This window comes from Coregonus lavaretus, assembly GCF_964263955.1.
Source record: "Coregonus lavaretus genome assembly, chromosome: 16".
NCBI classification, from domain to species: Eukaryota; Metazoa; Chordata; class Actinopteri; order Salmoniformes; family Salmonidae; genus Coregonus; species Coregonus lavaretus.
The window spans coordinates 30,044,658-30,051,342 of NC_140003.1; the positions used below are offsets into that span (position 1 = coordinate 30,044,658).

At 44.9% G+C, this 6,685-nt stretch overlaps 1 pseudogene across 1 annotated transcript; it reads left to right on the forward strand.

Moving 5' to 3' along the window:
• Positions 1-164: 164 nt before the first annotated feature.
• Positions 165-2,209, forward strand: LOC311143785 (protein mab-21-like 3; annotated as a pseudogene). The gene is made up of 8 exons: positions 165-212; positions 270-410; positions 502-573; positions 651-842; positions 949-1,048; positions 1,291-1,406; positions 1,684-1,878; positions 2,059-2,209. The product of its transcript is annotated as a protein mab-21-like 3 (transcript).
• The last annotated feature ends 4,476 nt before the right edge of the window (positions 2,210-6,685 follow it).

Here is a 6,685-nt window from a genome sequence, read left to right on the forward strand (position 1 = left end):
GTATAAAAAATAATTGATGGAAGATCAATGGTGGAACACTTTTGAAAGCTGGACCATGGTGCCAGGAAAAGGGGTCACACACACTCACTAGGCAACCCCAGTCAGTCCGCTAAATTCTGGTGGAGAGATCAGAGCTGAACTGGTTTCAGAGTTAGATAGTGAGAATGCCAGACTTTTCTGAGGAAGGGGTGGACCACTACCTACTGAATCAAGTGAGGATCATATGCTGCTACGTAGTGTGTGTGTCGTTGTTATTGTGTGTGTGTTAGGTGGACCTGAGGTGCCGGACAGTGGGCAGGTGTTTTGAGAAGGTTTTGAAGATGGTCAGAGATCTGACCGCTGAGGTCAGCAAGATAGACGGACACTTCCAGTCCATCGCCCACGCTGGAGTCAACAACGAGAACATCAAGGTAACACAATGACTTTGATATCTTTCACACAGTGGCCTTCAGTATGTCAATCTACAGAATTATGGGATCCCATCTCTGTGTGTGTGTACAGGACCAGCCTGCCGTGGTGTCTAAATGGGCAGCCCTCCTGAGAGGCAGATGTTCCTTCAACCCAGCCATCCAGGTAAGGCCCACTGTACTTGTGTGTGTTAATATTGTGTGTGTGTCTGTGAGGGGTCTGATGATTGTGTGTGTGTGTAGGTCCTGACTCCCAGCCTGGTATTGGTGAGTGTTCCGGTGAGAGGGATGATTGGATATCATTAGCATGTGACTCATCAGTGGAGATACTATTCTCTGACTGGCTCCCTCCTCCCCACTCCTGTCCATGAGCCAGAGAAACTCCACCAATGGCTGGAGCTGGAGAGCTTCACAAGCCCCGCCCAGGACTGGCAGGGAGGATGTGTTAGAGCAGTTCAAAGAATTAGCCAGTTCAATTTCTTAAATATTCTCAAATAACTCAGTATTGATGTGCATGTGTGTGTATGTGTGTCTTTTATAGGATACCAAAGTGTGTATGGAGAGAGACATTGTTCTGGCCAAGGTGGTCAGTCTTTTCAGAGAACATCTAGAGACTGCCATACAGACCTGTAGCTTCAGTAGTGAGTGTGTGTCAGGGTAGGGTAGGGTAGGGCAGGACAGGATAGGACAGCAGGGCATTAGACCTATCAGACCTCCCACACATACCTCTACCGCCACAGGCAACACACACACGCACAAGGTGTTGGGCCAGAGTAAAATCTATAGACTGACCAGGCCACATGGAAACTGAGGTCAAAGGCTTCTCTCGTAGCCAAAGTACACACACACACACAATCTCTAACCCGATCCTGTATGTGTGCAGGTAAGGTCAGCATCTTGGAGTCTGTGGGTTCGGTAGTGTATGTTGCCATAGAGACGGTGGAGGGTGTGATGGAGGCGGAATTTGTTCCCACAGTGGAGCTGGGAGGTCAGCTGGGAGTCATGCTTACATTTACATTACATTTTAGCCATTTAACAGACGCTCTTATCCAGAGCGACTTACAGGAGCAATTAGGGTTAAGTGCCTTGCTCAAGGGCACATCGACAGATTTTTCACCTAGTCGGCTCGGGGATTAGAACCAGCGACCTTTCGGTTACTGGCACAACACTCTTAACCACTAAGCTACCTGCTTACTAACCCCTACTTCCCTACACACTAAACCCTATAACTTTCTATACCCTAACTTACTTTCTCTTTATCTCTCCCTCTCTCCAGTTGTTTTGGTTTAACCTCATGGCGACGTCTAACTACCATGGGCTGTTGACGTTCTCACGGGCGGAGCAGGCGTTGCTAGGGGGCCTTGACGAAGACGGTGGTTGCCGTAGGAAGTGTTACCATGTCGTCAGACAGCTGAAAGAGGACTCATGGTGTCCTGGAACCAAGCCTGTCATCACAGCCTTCCACCTGCAGGTATCCAATCACAACACAGCGTCTCTGCCCAGGGCCTACCCCCTCCTCAGCAAACCAATCAGCTCTCACCTTTTCAGATGTTTATGATTTTTAAGTTATGTTTATATATTTGTGGTATACATACAGTCATCTTTCTATGTGTCTCTCTGTACCCCCCTCTCTCCCTCTCTCTCTCTACAGACTCTGTTGTTCTGGTGCTGTGAGAAGTTTTCATGTGGGCGACTGGCGCTGTATAAAGGAGTGTGTGCTGCGTGTAGCCAGGAAGCTGTTAAAGCGTGTGAGCCAGCGCTACCTGAAACTCCTACAACCTGCTGTACAGTACCACTACTGAGTTAGACCACACAACCCAGAAGATCAACGTCAGCCTCTACGTCCAATAAGTACCAAGGCAGCAGCTACTCTTCCTGGGGTCCAGCAAAATTAAGGCAGTTGTACAATTTTAAAAACATTATTATGGACAGACTTCTCCCCATCTTAGCTACTGTTGTTGCAATATGTTTTGACCATGACAGTTTACAATCTAGGGTTACTCCACGTGTATGTGTATTTTCCATTTATTTTGCCTCATCCCTCTCAACCATATAATTGTTCAATTCCTCATCAATCCACAGTGATTTAACCATTTTTACAGTCATTTTCTTAATGGGTGCATGCTTTTTAGTAACTGGGATAAGCAATTTCATAAATGTGTCAAGTGCAGCATTTGGTTGCTTCTCATTACACACTACAGACCAACAAATATTTACATCAACAACATAGGAATCACTACAAAACTTAGTGTATGACCTCTTATACACTATATTAGGCCCATCCTTTGGATCTTTGGTTTTCCTAGATATGGCTACTATATTGTGATCACTACATCTGATGGATTTGGAAACTGCTTTCAAGCTTATTTCTGCAGCATTAGTGAAGATGTGATCAATAAATGTTGATGATTTAATTCCTGTGCTGTTTGTAAATACCCTGGCAGGTTGACTGATAACCTGAACCAGGTTGCAGGCACTAGTTACAGTTTTAAGCTTTCCTTGAGTGGGCAGCCTGATGAAAGCCAGTCAATATTTAAATCACACAGAAAATATCCCTCTGTTGATATCACATACATTATCAAGCATTTCACACGTTATCCAGATACTGACTGTTTGCACTTGGTGGTCTATAGCAGCTTCCAACCAGAATGGGCTTTAAGTGAGGCATATGAACCTGTAGCCATATTACTTCAACAGTATTTAACATGAGATCCTCTCTAAGCTTTACAGGAATGTGGTTCTAAATATAAATGGCCACACCTCCACCTTTGGCATTTCTGTAGATCTTATAACCATGTATTACTTCCACTCTATCATCAAAGGTATTATCTAAGTGAATTTCAGAGAATGAATGTCATCTGTTACTAGCAATTTATTGATTTAATTAAACTTGTTTGTTAAGCTACATATGTTAACGTGGGCTACTTTTAGCACTTTTCTGGGATGCTTGATTGTTTTTATTGCGAATCTTAGCGGTGGTAGACATTTACATTTTAGTCATTTAGCAGACGCTCTTATCCAGAGCGACTTACAGTTAGTGAGTGCATACATTATTATTTTTTTCATACCCCCCGTGGGAATCGAACCCACAACCCTGGCGTTGCAAACGCCATGCTCTACCAACTGAGCTACATGCTCAAGTTATTTATGTTAGTGCAGGGTGAGCTGCACACAGTGGACTTCCTGCTAGGGCACACCGCCTCAGTGCTAACAGAATAACTCTGGTTCATAGGCACATAATTACTGCACACAATAGCTATAGGATCAGCAGAGGCATTCAGGGCAGTAAGAGGGACATAAATTAGGTTACTTACTTTGTCTTCCAGCGCCCCTGGGATAATGTACATTTTCTGAAGTATTATGACAACTCAGTGACACAATGGTAAGGATTAAATGAGCTGGGCTTGGGTCATTGTGACCAAGAACCCGATGGTCTCTCTGACATAGCTCCAGAGTTCCTCTGTGGAGATGGGAGAACCTTCCATAAGGACAACTATCTCTGCAGCACTCCACCAATCAGGCCTTTATGGTAGAGTGGCCAGACGGAAGCCACTCCTCAGTAAAAGGCACATGACAGCCCGCTTGGAGTTTGCCAAAAGGCACCTAAAGGACTCTGACCATGAGAAACAAGATTCTCTGGTCTAATGAAACCAAGATTGAACGCTTTGACCTGAATGCCAAGCGTCACGTCTGGAGGAAACCCGGCACCATTCCTACAGTGAAGCATGGTGGTGGCAGCATCATGCTGTGGGGATGTTTTTCAGTGGCAGGGACTGGGAGACTAGTCAGGATTGAGGGAACAATGAACGGAGCAAAGTACAGAGAGATCCTTGATGAAAACCTGCTCCAGAGCGCTCAGGACCACAGACTGGGGCGAAGGTTCAACTTCCAACAGGACAACAACCCTAAGCAAACAACGCAGGAGTGGCTTTAGGACAAGTCTCTGAATGTCCTTGAGTGGTCCAGCCAGAGCCCGGACTTGAACCCGATCGAACATCTCTGGAGAGATCTGAAAATAGCTGTGCAGCGACGCTCTCCATCCAACCTGACAGAGCTTCAGAGGATCTGCAGAGAAGAATGGGAGGAACTCCCCAAATACTGGTGTGCCAACCTTGTAGCGTCATACCCAAGAAGACTCAAGGCTGTAATCGCTGCCAAAGGTGCTTCAACTAAGTACTGAATAAAGGGTCTGAATACTTATGTAAATGTGATATTTCCGTTTTTAATTTATAAATTTGCAAAACATTTCTAAAAACCTGTTTTTGCTTTGTCATTATGGGGTATTGTGTGTAGATTGTTGAGAAAAAAACAACAACAATTTAATCCATTTTAGAATAAGGCTGTAATGTAGCAAAATTTGGAAAAAGTCAAGGGGTCTAAATACTTTCCGAATGCACTGTAAAACCAATATAATGTAATACGCCATTTAGCAGACCCTTTTATCCAAAGCGACTTACAGTCATGTGTGCATACATTTTTACGTATGGGTGGTCCCGGGGATCGAACCCACAACCCTGGCGTTACAAGCGCCATGCTCTACCAATTGAGCTACAGAGGACCACAATACAGGGTTGTGTTCAGTACAGCATAGCAAAACATTTTGCATCAGAAAATGAATGTCCTTATTAAACAAGTCACAAGTGTTTTTATTCTTTACTAAATAAAGTGCTGCGTTTATTATTTTGCATACATTGTTGCTTCTGTTGAAATGGTGGTTAAAAAGTTTCATAGATTGTATGTTCATAAAACACATTTATATCAACTGCCTCTACGTTTATGATCCAGCAGAGTGCAGCATCGCTCCACTCCCTCTGTGTCATCAAATAAAATTGTATTTGTCACATTCTTCGTAAACAACGGATGTAGACGAACAATGAAATGCTTACTTACGGGCCCTTGCCAGCAACGCAGAGAGAGAATAACACAAGGAATAAATACACAATGACTAACAATAACTTGGCTATATACACAGGGTACCAGTACCGAGTCGATGTGCAGGGGTATGAGGTAATTGGGGTAGATATGTACATATAGGTAGGGATATAGTGACTAGGCAACAGGATAGATAATAAACAGTAGCAGCAGTGTATGTGATGAGTCAAAATAGTTAGTGCAAAAAGGGACAATGCAGATAGTCTGGGTAGCTATTTGGTTAACTATTTAGTCGATTTATGGCTTGGGGGTAGAAGTTGTTTAGGGTCCTGTTGATTCCAGACTTGGTGCATCGATACCGCTTGCCGTGCGGTGTCAGAGAGAACAGTGTATGACTTGGGTGGCTGGAGTCTTTGACAATTTTTAGGGTCTTCCTCTGACACCGCCTGGTATAGAGGTCCTGGATGGCAGGGAGCTCAGCCCCAGTGATGTACTGGGCCGTCCGCACTACCCTCTAGCGCGTTGAGGCCGAATGCCAAGAAGTTGCCATACCAAGCGGTGATGCAGCCAGTCAAGATGCTCTCAATGCTGCAGCTGTATAACTTTTTGAGGATCTGAGGGCCCATGCCAAATCTTTTCAGTCTCCTGAGGGGGAAGAGGCGTTGTTGTGCCAGCTTCTTCTCAACTGTGTTGGTGTGTGTGGACCATGTTAATTCCTTAGTGATGTGGACACCGATGAACTGGAAGCTCTCGACCCGCTCCACTACATCTCCTTCGATGTGGATGGGGGCGTGTTCGGCCCTCCGTGTGTGTGACACCTGCAGATGAGATGAGTGTTCCTAAAAGGCCACAGGAGGGAGCTAGTCCTCACATTGCCTCACAGCAGACACCTGAGGCAGGCTTTGAATTGGAAGACATATCAGGCTACTGAATGACAAGGACTGCACTCTGTCCTCCTAGGCACCCTTTTTAGGGATTTGTGTATTTATACCCTCATGCACTGTACTGTATTGGGCTTATGTATGCATACCCTGTTTTTGGTTGATGTTTTTCTATGTTTTCTGAGAAGGTGCAGAGGATGGCGGCAACATAGGGTTCTGAGAGGATGGAGGGATGGAGAGAACGTGTGGAGGAAAATAAATGTGTCTGACGTGATGAATATTCCCAAACACACTGAAAGAATGACACACACACTCACTCACAACAGTATTTCTAGTAAAGCTGTTACCATTCACACCTCTACATCTTCAGGATCCCATCCATACTAAGGCCTACTGCTCCTACCAGAGTTCTAGCTCTTGGGGGCCCCAAAGTCAGATTTGTGCAGTGCCTAATCTGTTTATAGAACCAGATCATCTATGTAGAGAGAATCAGCTTTGTTGTGTGGCATCATGGGTTAGGGTTAG